Raw genomic sequence first — 21,949 nt, 5'->3', positions numbered from 1 at the left:
CTCCTGTAGCACCGCCTGGGGTGCTGGATGTGAAAGGATTCGTTGAACGTGATATAGCAACCATAGGTGTGGGTACAGCTGTAGAAACAGATGTGCTTGCCGGAACTTGTGTCGAAGTTTGTTGTTGCGGAGGTACAGACAGAGGGTCTTGGCGTTGAACCCCCTCGGCAGGCGGTCTATGTGGTGCAGTATTAGCATACTCGGGAGCTGCGTCGTCTAAATAAGAGGAAAGGAAAACATCTTCTGCGGTTCTGGGATGCCCTTTGGGATGTGCTTTTATCGGAAACAACGGAGGTGGCAAGTCTTTTGGTATCTCCGGAGTAGCCTTAGGTAACCCTTCGGCCAGAAGAGGATACATACCATTCATAAGGGCATTTCTTTGTCTGTCTACTTGTTCTGCTTTTGCTCGGGTACCTTCTTCAATTAATAGATTTTCTCGGACTTTATTTGAATTCTCCTTACTCTTCTCTTCCTGTCTACGTGCTTTTTCTGTACGTCTATACGATTCTTTACGCCATAATTCAATGGCATCTTTCTGTGATTGTCTAGCTTTCTTTTTCCATAATTCTTCCTCTACTTTCATGATGCAATCTGCATCCCAGGTCCCAGCTGCGGGCCACCTCTGACTTTCGGGTAATTCCTTGGTGTAGTCTGCCCATAAATCAAGAAATAATATGGCGTCTAGGCCATGTTTATGATACATGAAGTACCCTGGAGTGTCCCTAGGAGGAATGGGAACAGCTTCTTCGAGTACCCCTTTTCTAGTTTTGATCTGTCTTAATTTCGAAAAGAGCGGCATATTGAGAACTGATCTGATACCTAATTCTGAACACGTTTAATACAACAAAACACAATAATGAACAGTCATTCACACCACAATATGCAGAACGTATTTAAAACATTTTAACATTTAACATTTAATGAACAACAATGATGGCCATTTAGGGATCTAGTCACTAAGCATAATACTCGGCACCAACTAGGTAATTCTGAATTATATACTGGACATACTAGATATACTGCTAAACAGTACAGATACACTGCTGAAACAGTGCAGACCGGATTTGGGTACCCAAACCCGTCTTGACCGGCACAACCTATGTGCACGTCAGAACGCCTCCCCGGCAATGGTACTCACCGGGTAGCTCGGAACGGAAGGCCTCGGAACTGAACTGAACCGGACTTGGACCGGACTGGACTCGACTCGAAACTTCGGAACTTCGGAACCTGGTGGGCCTCTGTATACCTCGGATCTTGCTCTCTCAGCTAGGCTCTGGTCGGGATACTTCGCACTTCTCACCGCCTCGTCTGGGTGTTGATCGCAGCCTCAGTTACCCCCGCTCGGCAGGAGGGAGATACAGGAAATCATGTGGGTACGCGTTGTTGTCCGTCCAGCTGTGACAGGAGACCGGGTCTGCAACGCACCTCCGGCGCGTGAGATGAGAAAGTGTCCCTATTCGGGCGCCATATATGTGGTAAATAATTTAATTACCGGGACTTAATTTGATGCGGAAAATTAATAAGAATAGCTCAATAAAATAAGAGGCAGAATCCGTGGTATTAGAGATTCAGAACGGGCTTTATTCCTATACAAAGGAACATAATTCGAATTATGGGCCTTCTATTCCATCACCACGAAAGTTCAGGAAGGAAGGAACAATACATTATTGACAGGTAATCATTTTTATAGAAGAGGCATTACAGTGAAACAGATGCAGGAGGCGTAACAGTTGATAACAGAGATAGAGGCATACATGCGTAACTAAAATGGGTGTAACTAGGCGTAACTAAAGAACGTCATTAGGTATGATGTCACAAATGGGTGGTTCCATGAAAGAATTTCGCAATGTCAGCAGAAATACTTGGCAGAGATGCGCGCGCAGCAGCATGACGTGTGAGTTGACGTGCAACTAGGGGGAGAATGGGACTTGACATTTAGCTCTACATGTGGAGACAAAAGTCTGGGGTTATGTCAACCTAATCCCAAATCATATCTAATATCCTATGTTTAAAGAACTGTGTTATCCACAAAGAGAGGTCTCTTAGGATAGAATCTTATTCTATACTGACTATACTGACTGTTAGTGCGTGTACAAGCGTCTAAGTGTCTACACTAGATGCGAGGGGGTAGGAATATTCCATGGTAACAGGGCTATGAATTACTTGCATGAGGGCAGCGAGGCCTGGCCCCTTTGCACGGTAGCTGGAGGAATGTTTACCTAAACTGCTAGACAGGAATGCATCGGATGAGGAGCGAAGGAGATAATCTTGAAGGTGAAATACAGTTTTTGGCAGGCAGACAGGCCGAGTCAGGCACCGTTAGCCGCGCAGGGAGTAGGACAAAGTTCATGGATACAGATGCAGGCTCAGACTGGAGCTTTCAGAGGCAGAAGGCAGAAAAGGCTTGGTGGCAGAATCAGGGCCTACTCGCCTGGACTGTAAAATGGGATAAATGAACCATATAAAGCCGGTGGCCTTTCATACTTAAGAATAGAATATCCGGCCCATTCATGGCGGATCTGAAAGAGGACATGTTGACGGTGGACGCACATGTGTTTGCGTCTTCATAACTGGAACTGGAGGGAACATACATGTACTTGTGACTTATACATGAAACCGTTGGGGTCCAAGATAGGGGACATAACCGACCATAAAAATCCATATTTCCACAACCCTACCAACAACAATGCGGCAACTCTGCCAACAATTCCACCAACAAGTCAAACGTGATTGCCTCCCTAAGGGCCTCCCCCCCAACCTCCCCCCTCTCCTTTCCCCAGCCTCTCAACATTCTGCTCAGTAACTCGCGTTTTGCTGGATCAAAACCCAAATACAACATGCTATAAAAAGAAATCCCCGCCAATTTCCCTGCAATAGTAACCTGCGAAAAACCTCTGTGCATACAATCTAAAACAAATTGCACGACTCCCTGTTCACAGCTGTGCTGGGACATACGCCATGTCGCACTGGTCCATCCCAGAAACGTGTCGAATTCAGACGATGCCAACCAGTAAGAGCACCTTGTAGAATCAGCTATAGACTTCTCCACCAAGCCCACTACTCTCACTCCCCCAGGCCCAGATACCCTCCGGCACCTTGGTCTTGCAAGCCTCCGCTCCCGGCACCAGTCTCCTGAAACGCTGCCACTGCGAACGAGACAATGCATCCGCAATGTCATTGCTTTCACCTGGGACATTCTGCGCGCGAAACAGAACATTAAATCGCAAACATAGCAGCATAAAACTTCGCAGCAAGCAAAGCACTTGCAGGTCCCTCGCTTTCTGATTGTTTACCAGGTCAACCACCGTCCTGTTTTCCACATGAAACAAGACCGATCTGTTCTGAAACTCCGGGCCCCACATCTCCAGTGCAACAAGCAAGGGAACAAATTCTAGAAACGCAATGCTCCTGCCCTGTTTCAACCAATGCACCGGCCACCGCTCCGCACACCACCTCCCATCCCAGAAAATCTCGAACCCCGCCGCGCCTGCAGCGTCAGAAAAAAGCTGCACCTGCCACACCATCCTGTCATCCACACAGCATTGAAGTCAGCCAAAAAACAATGCCAAACCTTCAAGTCCACCCGCACCCCCATCGAAATCCTGACTCTGTGATGAGGGAGCACCACCCCAGACATAGCCATGCCGAGACGTCGGCAAAAAGTCCTCCCGGCCCGCACCACTCGACACGCAAAGTTCAACAAACCCAAGAGCCGCTGCACCGCCCGCAAATCAATCCTCCGTTCCCCAATCACGTGCAGCAAAAACTCCTGCATCTCCACCACTTTCTGCTCAGGTAACCGTGCCAACCATGCCACGGAGTCCAGCTCAATACCCAGAAATGTCATACAACAGCTGGGCCCAGCCGTCTTTTCCGGTGCCAAAGGGACCCCAAAATCACGGGCCAGCCGCTGAAACTGGCCAAGAGCCTCCTCACATTCCCCCGTCTGACCTCTACCAACGAACAGAAATCATCCAAAGAATGAGACACCAGCCGGTGCCCACTTCTGTCCGTGAAGGCCCACTGCAGGAAAGAACTGAACGTCTCAAACAGAGCACAGGAAATCGCACAGCCCATGGGCAAAACCTTATCAACAAAAATGGCCCCCCCGAACTGCATCCCCAACAATGAGAAATCCGCCGGTTGAATGGGAAGGAGGCGAAACGCAGATTTGATGTCACACTTTGCCAATTCAGCCCCCCGACCACACGCCCGCACAAATCCGATCGCATCGTCAACTGACGCATGCAACATCCTGGAATCCTCCTCAGCAAAGAAATCATTCACTGAGGTCCCCTCCGGCCAAGACAAATGATGGATCAATCGAAACTCCCCCCTCTCCTTCTTGGGCACCACCCCCAATGGCAAGATTATGAGATCTGGCACCGCCATGTGTCAAAAGGACCCGCGATTCGGCCCTCCAGCACTTCTTTCTGCAATTTGGCTTCTACCACCAATTCTTTCGCTGACTTCAAGTTCTCTGCCCATCTCCGCTCCCTGGGACCCTGATAACCCACACGAAACCCCTCCGCAAAACCCCAATGGATCTTCAACGCCACCTCCCTATCAGGGTATCTAGAGAGCCATGGACCCATTGCCTTCACATCAACCGGTGTAGGAGCCCTTTGGCCCAGCTTGCCCCCGTCCTTTAGTGATCCACCACTGCTCTGAGGGGGTGGCCAGAGTGAAACATTGCGTGACAGTGTGGCGTCCGCCGCACTTGGAACACTCATGCTTGAATTTGTAATGGTGTCGCGTGCAGAAACCTTTATTGAAGTTTCAACAGGCCCCTGTGGTAGCCCCTGCGAGTTTAGGTGACTGTCCCGGTGCCCCCGCGGGAAAATTCTGCCCTCCCGCTCCCCCTGAAACTCCTTGCCCAGACAGGGCGGGACGCGGCTGAAACAGCCGATATGAAACCGGAAGACCACAGGCCATGTGCGTAGACGCCTCCGACTGAGTGGAAGACATCCATTGCACCCAAAGTTCCTGGTCTAATTCCCCCCAAGGCTGGTCCGGGTTAACACTGATCCTGGCCCTGAACTCCTCGTCGTAACTGAGCCATGCAAAGACCCCGAAATGCATCTGGGCTTTGCAAATAATGTCCATATACTTCAGCAGCGCTATAGCCCTATCCAGATGCTTCTCACAATATATACTATTGTAGATCAAAAACGCAGACATCTAATTCTCCATATTCACCGGCACTCTCGGCCGCCTAGTCAACTCCCATTCCTCCTCTTTCGAACCCTCCTTGGCCTGAATCTCCCTGTGCAACAGCTTGAAAACGTCCACATACTCGTGCTTCCAAATCCTAGACCGCGTCTTTTCAGATAAATGGGACCCCAATGGCATCGCCAAGCCCATGTACGGCAATTTCTTGCGATGTTTGTCCCCAGATTCGTCTTTCCCATCTTGTTCCCCTGGCTTGTCAGTCTGAACACCAGCACCCACCAACAGCTTACCCCCCCGCCATCCCCGCCACCTTGGCCGGCGCTCCCACATCCCGCACAGACCCATCCCCTACACCCACTGACCGGCAGGTCTTCTTCCGCCCCCCCTTTGCAACCGTCATCCCATGCATCCCACCAGGCACCCTCACTTGCAAGTTTCACGGGCACTGCACGTTCTTGTCCACTTGCGACTGGCGACTTCAGGCTCTCCTTCCGGGTCCCACTGCTGCTGGCCCGCGGCGCCTGTAAAACACCAAGCCGTCTTGTTGCCGCCTTCTCCCGTCTCCCAGACACTTCACGCACCTCACCGTCCTCCAACTCCTCACTGTCCGAATCATAGTCCAATTGCTCCTCATGCGCCTCCTCAACAGGCACCCTTCGCACCTCACTCACCACTCTCTTCGCACCCTTCCCTTTCATGCCAGGCACAAACTCGCACTCCGGCGCCGACGATGTCTGCTCCCTCGATGGAGGGCAGGCCACCACGGACCCCCCTGCTGCTTCGCCCCGGCGTTTGGAGGCCGTCTTGCACCCCGCCGGCCCACCCTTGCCTCTGCCAGCTTCCACCGCTGGCTTGCACCCCCCCAGACCGTCGAAGCCTGAGGAGGCCACAGCGCCATCAGGTCTCTGCAATGTCAAGGCAGTCCCTACATCATCCACCCAGACCCATTGGCCTCGTGCCCTAAGATTCCCCCTGCCCTGGCCTCGCTCTGGCGCTGCGTCAAGGCATCACGCCTGTGGATCAATCCCCCTTGGTGCTTCCCCCAACCCGTCTCCCTGGCTGCGCAAAGCACCTGCCACCGCATCTCAGTCTCTTCTATAACGCGACGTTGGTCGCGTATGCGCTCCTCAAGGGACATACTGTCCAACCTGTCCCACCTGCGCCCGCCTCCCCCTGAAACCAGACCGGACCCCACGCCCTGGGACATGCCAGGGGCACTGCCAACTACGAGACCCCTAACCCATGTGCAGCTTTCAGAGGCCCTTGCCCCTCCGACCCCCTGCCCCCCACTCCCCCTTTTGCCCCACCTGAAAGGTCAATGGGCTGCTCCCCCCAGCTCCCCTCCTCCCCCCAATTGAGTCACTGCCTGAAAGCACCAGCGCAAAGTCTTCCCCAGCCTGCTCCCCCTGTACCCTCGCTGACACTTGCGCACCCATTACTGAGGCCTGTAGTCCTCCCGTCACCTCGCCACCCACCGGAGCCCTGAGAGCGCTGCGATCGCCCTGAGCAGCCCCCCCCACCTCCTCAAATACAAGCGGCACTGCCGCGTCCAAAGGTGCGCGCGTGGGGAGGCTCAGACGCCGTCCCCCGCTCTTGGGCCCCTCCGCCTGCCGCCTGCCCCGCCCGCGACCCGCCATACCTGATTTGGGCGGTGGTGGCTCCTCCTGACATGCCACCACTGCTGCTGCCACACCAGCCGACGCGGACCGAGGCGTACGGGTCATCCCGACCCACGCCTGGTCCAGCACGCCGGGCCACAGTAGATCCGTTCTCCCGGCCCAGCACCAGCAACGCGGCTCGCACTGCTGCCACGTCCGGCTCCGACATGCCGCGACCGACTGCTGGCTGTGCATGAATTCTCCTGCCAAAGGCCCCTTCCGCCGGCAGGCACAGCCCTCTGAACTAGCGCTCACTGGGACACCAGTAGCGCGGAACTCCTGACCCCCGGTCGACAAACCGGGTCAAATCACTAGGCCTAACACTACTGCTAACCTCAACAAACTTTTCCCTAACCCTTTCCTAACGGCGCTGGGGACAAGAAGAGGAAGGGCTTCCTCTCCTGCCCCCTTTAAACCTTTCCTAAACCCCTCCCCCCAAATAACTAAACCCTGTCCTACGGTCTCGCGCGAATACCCCAGGGGAAGACTGGTCTGTCGACCTCACTTCCCCTGGGGGATGCAATGTAGGAACGCATCTAGGCGGGACACTCCAAATCGGCCATTGGAAGTGAATTCAGGTTGCTGCCGTAGAAAATAATTAATGCAAGATCGCAGGAGTCAGTCTACTCTGGAGGAGAGGGCGGCATCGCCGGCTTCCAGGCATGGCACGCTGAGTGAGTGCCTGTTCTGCAAAGAACACCACATATTAAGGGTTGAGGCTAAAAGTACTGATCTTGAGTGCTCAAGCAGAATGCATCTTATCCCTCAGATCAGTGCTTAATTTGTAAAGGAATGAGTGCGGGTGCTCAAAGTTCTGCTCAGAAGTGTGTGTCCGGTGCTACTACATGTCCGCTTGCAGAATACCAAGCCTGTGTTGTCTTGATTCCACTTGATGTTTCTTTCATCCACTACCAAGAACCCCCTGCATCATTATGTCCTTCCTGTGGGTTCTTTTTCATCCCTGCTTTCTTACTTTTCCGATGGGGTTTTTGTCTTTCTATTTCTCCTTCTTTTTTCTTTGTATTTCTCTCTATTGCTCTGGGAAAATGTCAGATAAGGAAAAATAAGTGCTGGTTCACAAAGATGAGTGCCATTCCCCACAAATGGCTGCTGGTGGGTTTCACGAGCTCAAGCTAAGCACTGCCCCAGGTAGACACAAGCAAAGCTAGCCCACCACGCATGCAAATGATGAGCATAACAAACCTGGTCCTCCTGCGGAGGGAGACATATTATATGAAATCATGGCTCAGTCAGCAGTGTAAAGAGCAAAGCCCCTCTTTTATTCCCATCACTTCATCCTGTCCTTGCTTGGCTCACCTTTTATCAACTACATCCACGTGCCCGAGCCTCAGGCATCAGATGCTAAGTGGTAGCTCTAATGTCTAATGGCACACCTTGATTTCTTATGGAATGGAAATTAGCCGGGGCTGTGTGTAGGACAGTAGCGGCTGGCACGCATTAGTGGTGGAGAGGCGAGGTTGGGTGGGGGCACAGAGGGGGACAGGGACTAGGGGTAAATAATAAATGAAATGAAACTTACCTCCTCGCTGCGTCCTCCCTCTCCGCGTCCTCCCCGTTGTGTCTCTCCTCTGGCCAGAACACAGAAAAGGAAGCACCCAGGCTGAGACTCCCTTGAGCCAATCACAACGCTGCACTGCAGCATTGTGATTGGTCTGAGCACCATGGTTCGGCACTCACACAGAGACAGGGAGCCTGGCCATGTTCTCCGCCCAGGCTGTAATGCTGTAATGAAGCTTGGGTGGAGAACATGCTAAGTGTGCAAGAGGGCTGGCCAAATATTAATGTCAGCAGAGCAGCCCTGCCCCGTCTGGCAAAGCTGCGGCGCCCGCAACAAGAAAAAATAAAATGATAATAACTTCTAGTTATTATCATTTTATTTTTTCTTACACTGCTGAAAAGCAATGGGGTTGCGCTCCTCTGATTTAGCGGACGAGTCATCACTGGTGTAGGACAAACTGCTGTTGACACTGGGAAATAAAAGGATTACCCTCTCAGAGGCTGGGAGTCCCGTAGGGTCCAGCAGCAGTCGTCCAGCATGGACAGCCTTCAATTTACAAACTAGCCTGCAGGACCTCCCTCCAACGCCCAACAGAGTTGCCCTGTTTTTTCCTTCTGTTATTGCGCCCAGCCCCTACATACTGTGAGGCTTATTTACAAACTCCTTGACAGTTCTCTAATGGGCTTGCCTCCATTTATGGCCACCAAGAAGAATAAGAATCTGTTAGAAAGGATAGACGGACCTGGAGGGTCGGCCGGGGTCAGGAGGAGAGGTCTCCGGGGAGAGCCGTCTCCAGCGATCGTACAGATAAGTAACTTCCCCCCCCCACAGACAGATACCACACAAGGATAAGGTTCAGTGTTCTTTATAAGCACTTCTTATGGTACGGTCGAATGGTACAAGGAGGTCTGGACTCCGGGGTCCCCTCGATTCAAGTCTCTCAAAGCAGGGTAAGGGGTAGCGGGACAGTCTGTCTACCAGTCAGGTAGTTTGGATGAGATGATGATTAGCTCACAATCCTCGAGCTTAGTTGGTGCGGGCCGCGGCAGCGCCAGCAGGTCCCGGAACGATGGTCGGTGTACGGTCCGCGGCGGCGCCAGCAGGTCCCGGTGAGGGTGGTCGTTACAACGGGCCGCGGCAGCGCCAGCAGGTCCCGACGAGGATGGTCGTTACAACGGGCCGCGGCAGCGCCAGCAGGTCCCGACGAGGATGGATGTTGTAGAAGGCCGCGGCAGCGCCAGCAGGCAGGACGATGGTTCACAAGAGTGGGCTACGGCAGCGCCAGTAGTCCGTCAAGGCTGAGTTCTCTCGGTGTCTCTCGACTCCAGGATACAACTGCCTTCCTGCTCCGGAGTTGCCCCAGTTATAGGGCAGGCGCTCTTTGATGTCCGGACCCTCGCACTTGGAGGTCGGAGGGCCCGGGATGAAGGTGTCCAGACACCCAGCAGGGGGTGGAGCCAGCGCCTGGGGGAGCTGGGGGCGATCGACACCTGGCGGGGGAAGAGCTCTTGACACTGCGTCCTCCCATTGACCTGCCAAGTGGTCCGCTCACCTCCTGGGTGGATGGTGGTGCCGGGATGTCGGGGCCGGTCAGGCCCGGGGTTAGGGTCGGGGTGAGGCCACGCGGCCTCGTGGTGCAGGGCCCAAGATGGCGGCTTGAACCGGCCGGGGAAGCCGGTGGGGCTGGGCCTCGTGATGAGTAGAGGTCCGAGGGCAGAAGATCCGTCGGGAGACGGGGTACGGGTGCTTTTCGTGGGTTATACCTGGTGGGCCGGAGCTCGGGCCCTGTCGTGCGGGGAGGGAGCAAGCCCTTCGTGTGGCCTGTCCAACATGCGTCCCCCCCAGCTGAAGACGGGGAGAGTCACCCATCTCCTTGGGGACTCTCTTCGTCGAGGCGGAAAAAGCGGGACAGGCCATCCGCGTTGGCGTGGTCTTGGCCTGGTCGGTGCTCCACAGTGAAGTCCATTCCCTGCAGGGAAATGGACCAGCGCAAGAGCTTTGGGTTCTCCCCCCGCATCTGCATCAGCCACTGCAGGGGTCGATGGTCGGTTTGTACCCGGAAGTGGGTACCGAAGAGATAGGGCCGGAGCTTTTTGAGGGCCCACACCACTGCGAAGGCCTCCCTCTCGATGGTGCTCCAGCGCTGTTCTCGGGCCAGGAGACGTCGACTGATGAAGGCCACCGGCTGGTCATGACCTTCGGGGTTTAACTGAGAAAGGACGGCTCCGATGCCGTGGTCGGAGGCGTCGGTCTGTACCATGAATTCCCGACTGTAATCGGGGGCCTGGAGCACAGGGGCGGTGCATAGAGCGGCCTTCAGCTTCTCGAAGGCCGCTTGACAATCGGGGGTCCAGTTAATCCGCTTCGGCTGGTTCTTGGACATGAGACCCGTGAGGGGCCCCACGATGCTGCCGTAGTCTTTCACGAACCGCCGGTAGTAGCCGGTGATCCCCAAGAAGGCTCGGACCTCGGTCTGGGTGACGGGGGGCTGCCAGGACTGGATGGCAGCAATCTTAAGTTGTAGCGGGGCCACCAGCCCGCTTCCCACTTGGTGCCCAAGGTAGGTCACAGACCCTTGGCCAATTTGGCACTTGCCGGCCTTAATTGTGAGGCCGGCCCGCTGGAGGGCCCGTAGGACCTCTTGGAGGTGACGGAGGTGGTCGGGCCAGTGGTGGCTGTACACAGCGATATCGTCCAGGTAGGCAGCGCTGAACTCTTCGAGCCCCGCCAAGACCTGGTTCACGAGGCGTTGAAACGTGGCGGGGGCATTCTTCATGCCGAAGGGCATGACCTTGAATTGGTAGTGGCCATCGGGGGTAGAGAAGGCTGACCGTTCCTGAGCCCTGGGTGTGAGGCCGATCTGCCAGTAGCCCGCTGTTAGGTCGAAGATACTGAGGTAGCGGGCGGCCCCCAGCCGGTCGATCAGCTCGTCTGCTCGGGGGATCGGATGAGCGTCGGTCCGGGTGACAGCGTTCAAGCCCCGGTAGTCGACGCAGAATCTCAGTTCAGGTGCGGTGCCGGGGGCAGCGGCTTTGGGGACCAATACAACCGGACTGGCCCAGGGACTGTCCGAGGGCTCGATGACCCCGATTGTGAGCATCTTGGCCACCTCCTCCTGTATGCAGGCCCGTACCCGATCTGGTACGCGGTAGGCCCGGTGTCGGACAGGGGGACTGTCCCCGGTGTCCACGTCGTGCGAACACCAAGGGGTGACCCCGGGGGTGAGGGAGAACAGGGTAGCGAACTGCAGTAGGAGGTTCCGGCAGCCCTGGCGTTGCTCCGAAGTGAGGGTGTCAGAGAGCCGGACCCCGTCCACGGAGCCGTCATTCTCCTGAGTCTTCAGAAGATCCGGGAGGGGTTCGGAGTCTTCCTCTGCCCCACTGTCCGTAGCCATCAGGAGGCTGAGTTCTGAGCGCACAAAGTGTGGTTTGAGTCGGTTGGTGTGGAGGACCCGAAGGGGGTTCCGGGAGGTCCCCAGGTCGATGAGGTAAGTGACGGGGCTTTTGCGCTCGACCACTTTGAAGGGCCCCGTCCACTTATCCTGCAAGGCACATGGTTCGGTGGGGGACATAACCCATACTTGTTGTCCAGGCTCGAACTCAACGGAGGAGGCATTGTGATCATACCACCTCTTCATGTCCTCCTGGCTGGCCTCGAGGTTCGCCTTGGCCATCTCTCTGAAGCGCCGGGTCTGATTGCGTAGGGCCAGGAGGTATTTGAAGACGTCTGGAGGGGTCTTTAGGGGGGCCATCTCCCAACCTTCTTTTACTAGGCTGAGGGGCCCTCGCACAGGGTGCCCGTACAGGAGTTCGAAAGGGCTAAAACCGAGGGACTTCTGGGGAACTTCGCGGTAGGCGAAGAGGAGGCACGGGAGTAGTACATCCCACTGGCGACGGAGGGGCTCTTCCAATCCCCCAATCATCCCCTTGAGGGTGCGGTTAAAACGCTCCACTAGTCCGTTCCCTTGGGGGTGATAGGGGGTCGTGAATCTGTAGGTGACCCCGCATTGTTGCCAGAGGGACTTCATGTATTTGGATATAAAGTTCGTGCCTCGGTCGCTGACGACTTCTCGGGGGAAGCCTACCCGGGAGAAGATCCCCATTAGGGCCCGGCCAACCACCGGAGCTGTCACGGTCCGTAGGGGCACCGCCTCGGGGTAGCGGGTGGCATGGTCCACCAGTACTAAGATGAACCTGTGTCCTTGTGCCGTGCGGGGGTCCAGAGGCCCCACGATGTCTATCCCCACCCTCTCGAACGGGGTGGTGACCACAGGGAAGGGTTGCAGAGGGGCTTTCAGCTTCCGACCACTCTTCCCGCTGGCTTGGCATGTGGGGCAAGATCGGCAGTGGTTCAGGACGTCATTCCTCATCTTCGGCCAGAAAAAGTGGGTCACTAGGCGGTTGTACGTTTTATCTTGGCCCAGGTGTCCAGCCAGGGGGACATCGTGGGCCAGGTTGAGCAGAAAGTCTCTGAAGCGGAGAGGTACCACCAGTACTCGACCGGCCCCCAGCTCGGCGATTCTTTGCTCGCTGTATAGCAGGTCGTTATCCCAGTAGACCCAGTGAGTTCCGGTGGAGTCCCCTGCGTTCTGGGCGCTGGCTTGTTGGCGGAGTCCCTCGAGGGAGGGACAGGTCTTTTGTTCCTGGCGGAACTGTGCTTGGGTGGGCCCCCCCTCTTGACGCCACTGAGCCAGGTCAGGAAGGTCCTGGGGTTGCGCGTCCCCTTCGGCCGTCGGGTCTGGGAGGCTGGCCTCGTCGGTGTCTTCTACTGGGGCGACTGGGGGCGGAGGTGCTGGCCATTCTGGTTCTTCTGATCGAGGGACGGCACGGGCGGCCATGGACCGGGTGGTTATGCAGGCCCAGTCCGGGAGGCCCAGCATCCCCAGGTGCTCTCTTCTCTCAACGGTGGCCCACGGGGAACTCTCGAGGTCATTTCCCAGGAGGCAGTCCACAGGGGCATCGTCCCGGACCGTCACCTTCAACAGGCCGGAGACCCCTCCCCATTCGAATGGAACGCAGGCCATTTGGCACAGACTTTCAGAGTTGTCTGCCGAGCGGACGGGGCAGAGAATGTTCGGCAGGATCTGCTCGGGCTTCACCAGGTGACAGCGGACGGCCGTCACACTGGCGCCTGTGTCACGCAAGGCCTCGGCTCGCTGTCCATTAATGGTCACCCACTGCCCATATTTCCTGGTGTTAGCGGGTAGGGGAGCCCGCGGGACCATGTCTCTTCCCCCTAAGCACGCCAGGACCATGGCGGCCGGTTCCCACTCTTGCTGGGCCGGCTCATACTCCTCTGGTTCCTCCAATGATCGCTCTTCCCCCAGGGCGGCGGCAGCTACCTGGCGGGGCTTGGGGAACAACCTTTACAACGCAACTTTTACAACGCACTACACTTACAACGCATTTTTTACAACGCACAATCCATTACAACGCATGACATTACAACGCAGGACACTACAACGCATTTTTAAAAACTACCTTTACAACGCATACCATTACAACGCATACTACCATTACAACGCATACCATTACAACGCATAATATAGTAATGTACTATCCAACACTTACCCTACTGTTGCACCCCCTGAAGTTAGAATAGTAATTTTTACCCCTATACTATCCAACACTTACCCTACTGTTGCACCCCCTGGAGTTAGAATAGTAATTTTTACCCCTATACTATCCAACAATTACCCTACTGTTGCACCCCCTGGAGTTAGAATAGTAATTTTTACCCCTATACTATCCAACACTTACCCTACTGTTGCACCCCCTGGAGTTAGAATAGTAATTTTTACCCCTATACTATCCAACACTTACCCTACTGTTGCACCCCCTGGAGTTAGAATAGTAATTTTTACCCCTATACTATCCAACACTTTCCCTACTGTTGCACCCCCTGGAGTTAGAATAGTAATTTGTACCCCTATACTATCCAACACTTACCCTACTGTTGCACCCCCTGGATTTAGAATAGTAATTTTTACCCCTATACTATCCAACACTTACCTTACTGTTGCACCCCCTGGAGTTAGAATAGTAATTTTTACCCCTATACTATCCAACACTTACCTTACTGTTGCACCCCCTGGAGTTAGAATAGTAATTTTTACCCCTATACTATCCAACACTTACCCTACTGTTGCACCCCCTGGAGTTAGAATAGTAATTTTTACCCCTATACTATCCAACACTTACCCTACTGTTGCACCCCCTGGAGTTAGAATAGTAATTTTTACCCCTATACTATCCAACATTTACCCTACTGTTGCACCCCCTGGAGTTAGAATAGTAATTTTTAACCCTATACTATCCAACACTTACCCTACTGTTGCACCCCCTGGAGTTAGATTAGTGATTTTTAACCCTATACTATGTAATACTTACCTTAAATGTAATTTAATATTATGCATTGTAATGGTATGCGTTGTAAAGGTAGTATGCGTTGTAATGGATATGCGTTGTAAAGGTAGTTTTTAAAAATGCGTTGTAGTGTCCTGCGTTGTAATGTCATGCGTTGTAATGGATTGTGCGTTGTAAAAAATGCGTTGTAAAGGTATGCGTTGTAATAGCATGCGTTGTAACGTCATACATCCGCGGGGCTTGGGTGTTTGGTTCTGCGGGCAGCTCGGGTCATTGGCGTAGTGGCCGACTCGCTGGCATCGGTGGCACGTGACGTTGGCTCGGACCCCAGGACGCCACGGGGGGGTTGCCCCGACCGGCCGGAGCCGGGGTGCTGGCCACGGGTGTTGCGGGCAAGGCGTCTCTCCCTCGCCACTGGCCCCCTCCTCCTCCCCGAGGACGGTGCTGGCCTTGGTTGTTTCTGTTCTGTTCGTGTGGCCCCCTCCGGCCCACTCGGGTGCTTTCCCATCGGTCAGCTTCGGCGGCGAGCTGCCGGGGGTCAGTCAGCTTACTGTCGAGGAGGTGTTGCCTGAGCTCGACGAAGCAGTTGTTTGACAGGTGCTCCCATACCATCAGGTTAAAGAGTTGTTCGTAGGTGGTGACCTGGCTCCCCTTTATCCAACCCTCGAAGGCACGGCTGAAATAGTTCACGTATTCTACCCAAGTTGTACCTGGGATCCGGGTGCAATCTCTGAACCTCTGGCGGTACATCTCGGGTGTGAGGCCGTAGCGGGTGAGGAGGGCAGCCTTCATGTGGTCGTAGGACGACATTTGGTGATCTGGGAGCTGCAGTAGGGCATCGCGCCCCTCGTTGATAAACCTCCCCCAGAGTCCGGCTCCCCAATCACTCCGGTCGATCCGGTGGGAGGTCATGGCGATCTCGTAGGCTTTAAACCACTGTTGTATGTCGTCTTCTCGGACATACTCGCGGACAACATCCTTGGGGATGTGGACTTTTTTCTCGATTGGCCCCGGGGTGTGTGGTCGCTCAGGCACCCCCAGTTCTTTATTCTGTTTCCGAAGTTCTATTTCCGCCAGTTTGCGCTCGTGCTCGAGCGTTATTTTTTTCTCCTCCAGCTCTCTCTGTCTCTGCTTCTCTTCTCGTTCATCTCGGAGCCGCATGTGCTCGAGGTTGAGTTTCTGTTCAGCTAACTTGAGTTCCCCATCCATCTTGAGTCGTGCCATTTCCAACTCGTGCAATCTGGTTCTTTCTCTTTCTCGGATCTCCTCCTGCGAGAGGCCCGTTCCCCGCTCCTCGGGAGCCGTGGCGTTCCCCTCTGGTGTGATGCTGCTTTGGTCGGAGGGTCCGGCGACCCCAGTTTCTGCCCACGACTCTAGTGCGTGCTTTAGATCCTCTTTGGTACTCAGGCCGGTGGTAGCAATGCCAAGTTCTATGCAGAATTGTCTCAGTTCGCGGTGGTTGTATTCTTCTAATTTCTCCATTTGGAATTTCTCGGTGGAGTTGCTATCTTTGGCTGACATCGTGTTGTTGTCGTGGGGTGAGCTACTCTCTGTACGATTACGCGTTGATTCGGATCGCGCCGCTGGCCACCAATGTTAGAAAGGATAGACGGACCTGGAGGGTCGGCCGGGGTCAGGAGGAGAGGTCTCCGGGGAGAGCCGTCTCCAGCGATCGTACAGATAAGTAACTTCCCCCCCCCACAGACAGATACCACACAAGGATAAGGTTCAGTGTTCTTTATAAGCACTTCTTATGGTACGGTCGAATGGTACAAGGAGGTCTGGACTCCGGGGTCCCCTCGATTCAAGTCTCTCAAAGCAGGGTAAGGGGTAGCGGGACAGTCTGTCTACCAGTCAGGTAGTTTGGATGAGATGATGATTAGCTCACAATCCTCGAGCTTAGTTGGTGCGGGCCGCGGCAGCGCCAGCAGGTCCCGGAACGATGGTCGATGTACGGTCCGCGGCGGCGCCAGCAGGTCCCGGTGAGGGTGGTCGTTACAACGGGCCGCGGCAGCGCCAGCAGGTCCCGACGAGGATAGTCGTTACAACGGGCCGCGGCAGCGCCAGCAGGTCCCGACGAGGATGGATGTTGTAGAAGGCCGCGGCAGCGCCAGCAGGCAGGACGATGGTTCACAAGAGTGGGCTACGGCAGCGCCAGTAGTCCGTCAAGGCTGAGTTCTCTCGGTGTCTCTCGACTCCAGGATACAACTGCCTTCCTGCTCCGGAGTTGCCCCAGTTATAGGGCAGGCGCTCTTTGATGTCCGGACCCTCGCACTTGGAGGTCGGAGGGCCCGGGATGAAGGTGTCCAGACACCCAGCAGGGGGTGGAGCCAGCGCCTGGGGGAGCTGGGGGCGATCGACACCTGGCGGGGGAAGAGCTCTTGACACTGCGTCCTCCCATTGACCTGCCAAGTGGTCCGCTCACCTCCTGGGTGGATGGTGGTGCCGGGATGTCGGGGCCGGTCAGGCCCGGGGTTAGGGTCGGGGTGAGGCCACGCGGCCTCGTGGTGCAGGGCCCAAGATGGCGGCTTGAACCGGCCGGGGAAGCCGGTGGGGCTGGGCCTCGTGATGAGTAGAGGTCCGAGGGCAGAAGATCCGTCGGGAGACGGGGTACGGGTGCTTTTCGTGGGTTATACCTGGTGGGCCGGAGCTCGGGCCCTGTCGTGCGGGGAGGGAGCAAGCCCTTCGTGTGGCCTGTCCAACAGAATCCTTTCTATGGGATGAGATTTTTATGTCAAGAGGACATGGGATGAAGGGTTTCAGCATTAATCTGACAGAACCAGGTTGAGATGCTGAGAGATCATGGGATGTTTGACCTCCTTGATGGTTGTCAAACAACATCTCCACAAGGAGGGGCACTCCAAACTAATGAAAGCGATCATATGATATATATATATAACTCTTGTAGGGTGTCCTTCTTGGGTTCTGCTGCCTCATGGTATGTTACATTTTGCTAGGATGACGCTAATGATGATGAAAAGTTGAGAATGAATTAACATAAGGATTTCATTAGGTGGTTCTGTTGTGTAGTTCCTACTAATCTGTAGGACCTGCACATTTGTTGGACAACATGAACTTTGGGTGATTATTCCAGGCACCCCCGCAGGGTATGCAGGCTTAGAGACCAGCTAGCTCACAGTGCCACCATGAGCCCCCCTAACCTTACCAGAGAGCGAATAGCTTCTGGAAACCACTGAACATGGGCTACCTGAGCCCTAAGGGATAGTGGAAACAGAACAGAACCTTTCGCTCAGTCATGCATGCTTACTTGTGCTTAGAAAAATGTACCGAGAATACACAGAGGGATGTTTTCAACATATTTGCAGAACCAACGTTATTCTTGTATAGAATACGTGTGCTGAGATAATCAGTAGACAGAAGCACATTAAAATAATTACAATCACAAAAAGAGTAAAAAGTAGATACAGTTCTACCACGGTGCTAAACATTGTATATGTGCAGGCATATGAAAAAAGGCAATAATCTGGCGTACTCCTACTATGTGAACCCTACTCTGTGTGTACCTAGAGTGTGTGTAGGCGTGAAGCCAAGAATCCCCCAAGCGACAAACCAATCGCATTACCTGGTGGGAGAGAATATAGGACACCGTCCTGGTCACAAACTCAACACCCCTCACATGTTAGACCACTGCGTGGTGAAGTCTCAACATGCAGGGACCCTCGGTGTCAGCTGAAGTGCCTCCTCCCCCAATCTATTGGGATTTTCTTTATTTATAATCGAAAGCAGCCTTGCAATGTGCGTATTGATTAGTGATGTTGGATATGTAGATGGATGAAGATAGAACAACATTTGTACATAGTGCACAGAAGGGCCTTATACATGATGTTCAAGGCATCGTGATAATGTTGTGCGAAGCTAGATGTATGAACAAAGTAGTTTCAGAGAAAGTAATCGAACATTATCGTGCAAGCAAATATGTGCAAAAGGTCATGGTAGAAATGTTATTGTGAAAACTAGGACAATGAAAGAAATGAGCCACTTCACTACATGGGCCTAACCCAGGCACCTAGCAGTACTTGGAAGAGGATTCCACACTGAAGTCAGTTGTGCTGCTGAGGGGTCCTCTTAGATCTATGACTTTGTCACAATGGATGTTTATCAACTTTTTATGACATCCACATGATTTCAGGTTCCAGAGCAGTGACTGCGCATCATGACTGAAAGCAAGACTATCTCTGATCATGGTAGGTATGCTTAGCATGCAGGTCGCTACAAGTAATTGTGGAGTCTGCCAAAGTAAGTTTGGAAGTTTTTCCATGCAATTTTCCAGAGAGTCTACTTTTGAGACCTCACGGAGCGATGACCAGTGTGGGACCTTCTTTGGCGCCTGTGCTACTCTGGTCTCTTAATCGAAAGAAGCCATGTCCAAGAGGTTAACCGCTATGATTCAGAGACCGCGTTGAATAATATTTCGACCCTTATGGCCACTGGTCTGTTGGTCTCATCAGGGTAGATGGAGCTGCGCAAGCTTTGTTCATTAGGTCAAGGGACACACGCAGCGTCAAATCCAAAACTGGATGTCCTAACCAGAAAGTTCAAAGTTGCAGAATTCCTCTTGGAATATCCGTTAGTTATGCAGCTGACTTGGTCCTGTCATCGAAGGTGCAAATGCACGCTCTACAAGGATGGTGATATTAGTGCATCAAGATTATTCTTACGGATCAGTGAAGATCACCACCAACAAATACACATAAACAAACGTTCCTCGCTTGACTGAATCCACATGGTCGTGACCATTTGATAACTGATAATCTGTTGCTTTATTGACCATTGTGCGTTCAGCTTGGGCATGCCTGACACATTCACCACAATCATGGTTTACTTTCTACACTCACATCTTGTGCACTGCACTATCAACAATAACGTCCACTGCTTCCAGAATTGTTACTGAGAAAATGTTTTAAGATTTATAATTGATCAATATGGATTAGTTTGCATTACCACACAGACTGAAATATTGATGTATACAAGCTGAAATAGTGATTTATAGTTACTGAATGTTTTGAAGAATTCCATTTTCAAGATAACAACTAAAGTTTGGTCCATATTCCTCTGTGTATAGTTGCTACCACTCTGAAATTCTGTGTGCTGTTCAGGTTACTGATTCGGATTACTGAAAATAACTGTTTATTTTTATCTTGAGTGTGTTAGATACAGGATAGCAAATACATGGTATTCATAGTATTAGAACATTGGAATGTTGGTAGCTCCATTGAAAACAATGGAGCGGTCCGGGCTTATAATGGCTGGTATAAGCCCGGAGCACCAACATTCCAATGTGTCTTTGTTCACAGCTCTGGCTGTGAACAAAGACTTCAGGGAGCCTGAGGGGATTTGAATCCCCTCGCGCTCCCTGAAGGCTTCGTTTTGTAAGAACATTATGCCCTCTAGTGGCAGAATGTTCTAATAGCCTTATAGCCCTTCGTAGCAGGGCTATACCGCTATTAAAGTCCCGCTGCGTTAGTTAAAGTCCCTCGCCTTCGGCTCGGGCCTTTAACGCTGCAGCGGGCCTTTAATAGCCGGTATAGCCCGCTACGGCGGGCTATAAGGCTATATTAGTTTGAATGATTCCATGGGAATGACTATCTTATTTGTTATGTGTGTAAGCTAGGCTCCCTCTCTGAATAAGGGTTGTCCCTGTCTTATTATACTACTTACCGTGAACCACTACTATCCCTTGCTTTGTCATTTACTCTTCTATTGTCACACAAGGTCAGACACTTCTTTTTGGTGATCCCTTAGTAGTACTGAACTTCGTTTGCAAATCTCTGAATGGGAAAAAAGTAGGTGCTGAGGTTGTGTCTTTCTTGTAGAGACTTGGCACCATGTTCTGCGGTTCCAGAGGTCAAAGAAATACCAAAGTACCATTTTCTTATAGGTGCTGGAAAACCTACGCCTGCTCTCTCCTACAACTCCAGGTCCCCATACAAGGATACTAGTGACCAGGCCTCTCTGCAACCAAAGCTCCCACATGGCCCAGTGCAGTCCACTTCAAACTGGGCATCTGATTCCCACTCACAAGATGGTGCCCCTCATCTATCTTGTGTATATCTGAGACAAGGCAGGGCCACTTTCAGTGGAGAACAGGATGTCCATCTGTCCTTTTCATAGGCAGGTTCAGCCAGAACGTCTTTGCGTATTTTGTTTGTTTGTTTATTAGTTATGTATTTATTTATAAGTACTGCAGTATGTTTCTGGTCAAAACTGTAGCTCAAGAATTGCCTGAGACGATGAACCTGAAGCCGTGTCCTGCAGGTGATGAGTGAGGTTAACTTTCATGGATGCGGAAGGGAAGAGACTTCAGTGCTGAGCTGGTTGTCTTGAAGAGGGCTTGTTTGTGGGCAATAAAGGGCTTCATCCTAGGGATGTTCAGGAGGAACAATCCTCGACTTCTCAGCCCTCTCAATCCACTAGAGATTGTCAGATGATCACCTAGGCATGTCGGGCTTTGGCCTTAAATTGCTTTGCGGATTACGCAACATATCCCAAAGTGAATTCTGGCTGTGACTGGGCACTAGTGCAACCTCAGTTATGCTACATATGACAATGATTGGTTGTAATTGAAGCATATCTCGTTTATTGGCTAAAATGCTCTGTATACTGAATATCTGCGCTAATACCTAAGGGAATTCCAAACATGTAAACCCCCAGATAAGTCACAGAGTTAACAGCATGTCAGTTTCACATGATGGCTCCCATTAAAAGTGCTAGGAATGGAGCAGCGGACAAAATAACCAATTACAGCCTCCATTTTAAAAAGTGGAATACCAGTGACGTGTTGTACACATCATTGTTATAAATGTAGTGTTAACGAACTTGGAGTAGACATACTTTCACCAACATATTTTTATTCAGATCACTGTTGCACATGCTGAAAATAAATTTCTTTTTTACTTTTGCAGTGCCCACAGTGGGGGGGAAGGGCGACGCTCCTCTGCCTAAATGCAGCAGCCGCCACTGACCTTGTACTCATTTTGTGATGACTATCAGACCCAGTTATGCAGCATTTATGCCCTCCAAGCACAATATTACCACCAATGCCTTGTGATTCCTTTGGACCAATTTCTGTGTTTGGTAATATTGCACAGCTCTGTGGCTGGGGGTAATCTTCAGAGTTGGCAGTGCAGATTCCTGTTATGCTGCCTACATCCTTTTTGAACGCTATTCCAAAAAGGCAATTACTGATATCAGTCAATCTTGTGCGGATTTTTCTC

General features: G+C 52.7%; 1 protein-coding gene across 2 annotated transcripts in view; it reads left to right on the top strand.

Annotated features, from left to right (window-relative positions):
* LOC146809019 (uncharacterized) overlaps window positions 1-21,949 on the top strand; it is a 314,049-nt gene that overhangs the window by 56,366 nt on the left and 235,734 nt on the right. The window lies entirely within an intron of this gene.

The sequence above is a fragment of the Triturus cristatus genome, chromosome 7 (assembly GCF_964204655.1).
Source record: "Triturus cristatus chromosome 7, aTriCri1.1, whole genome shotgun sequence".
NCBI classification, from domain to species: Eukaryota; Metazoa; Chordata; class Amphibia; order Caudata; family Salamandridae; genus Triturus; species Triturus cristatus.
This window is presented reverse-complemented; position numbering and strand designations above follow the sequence as displayed.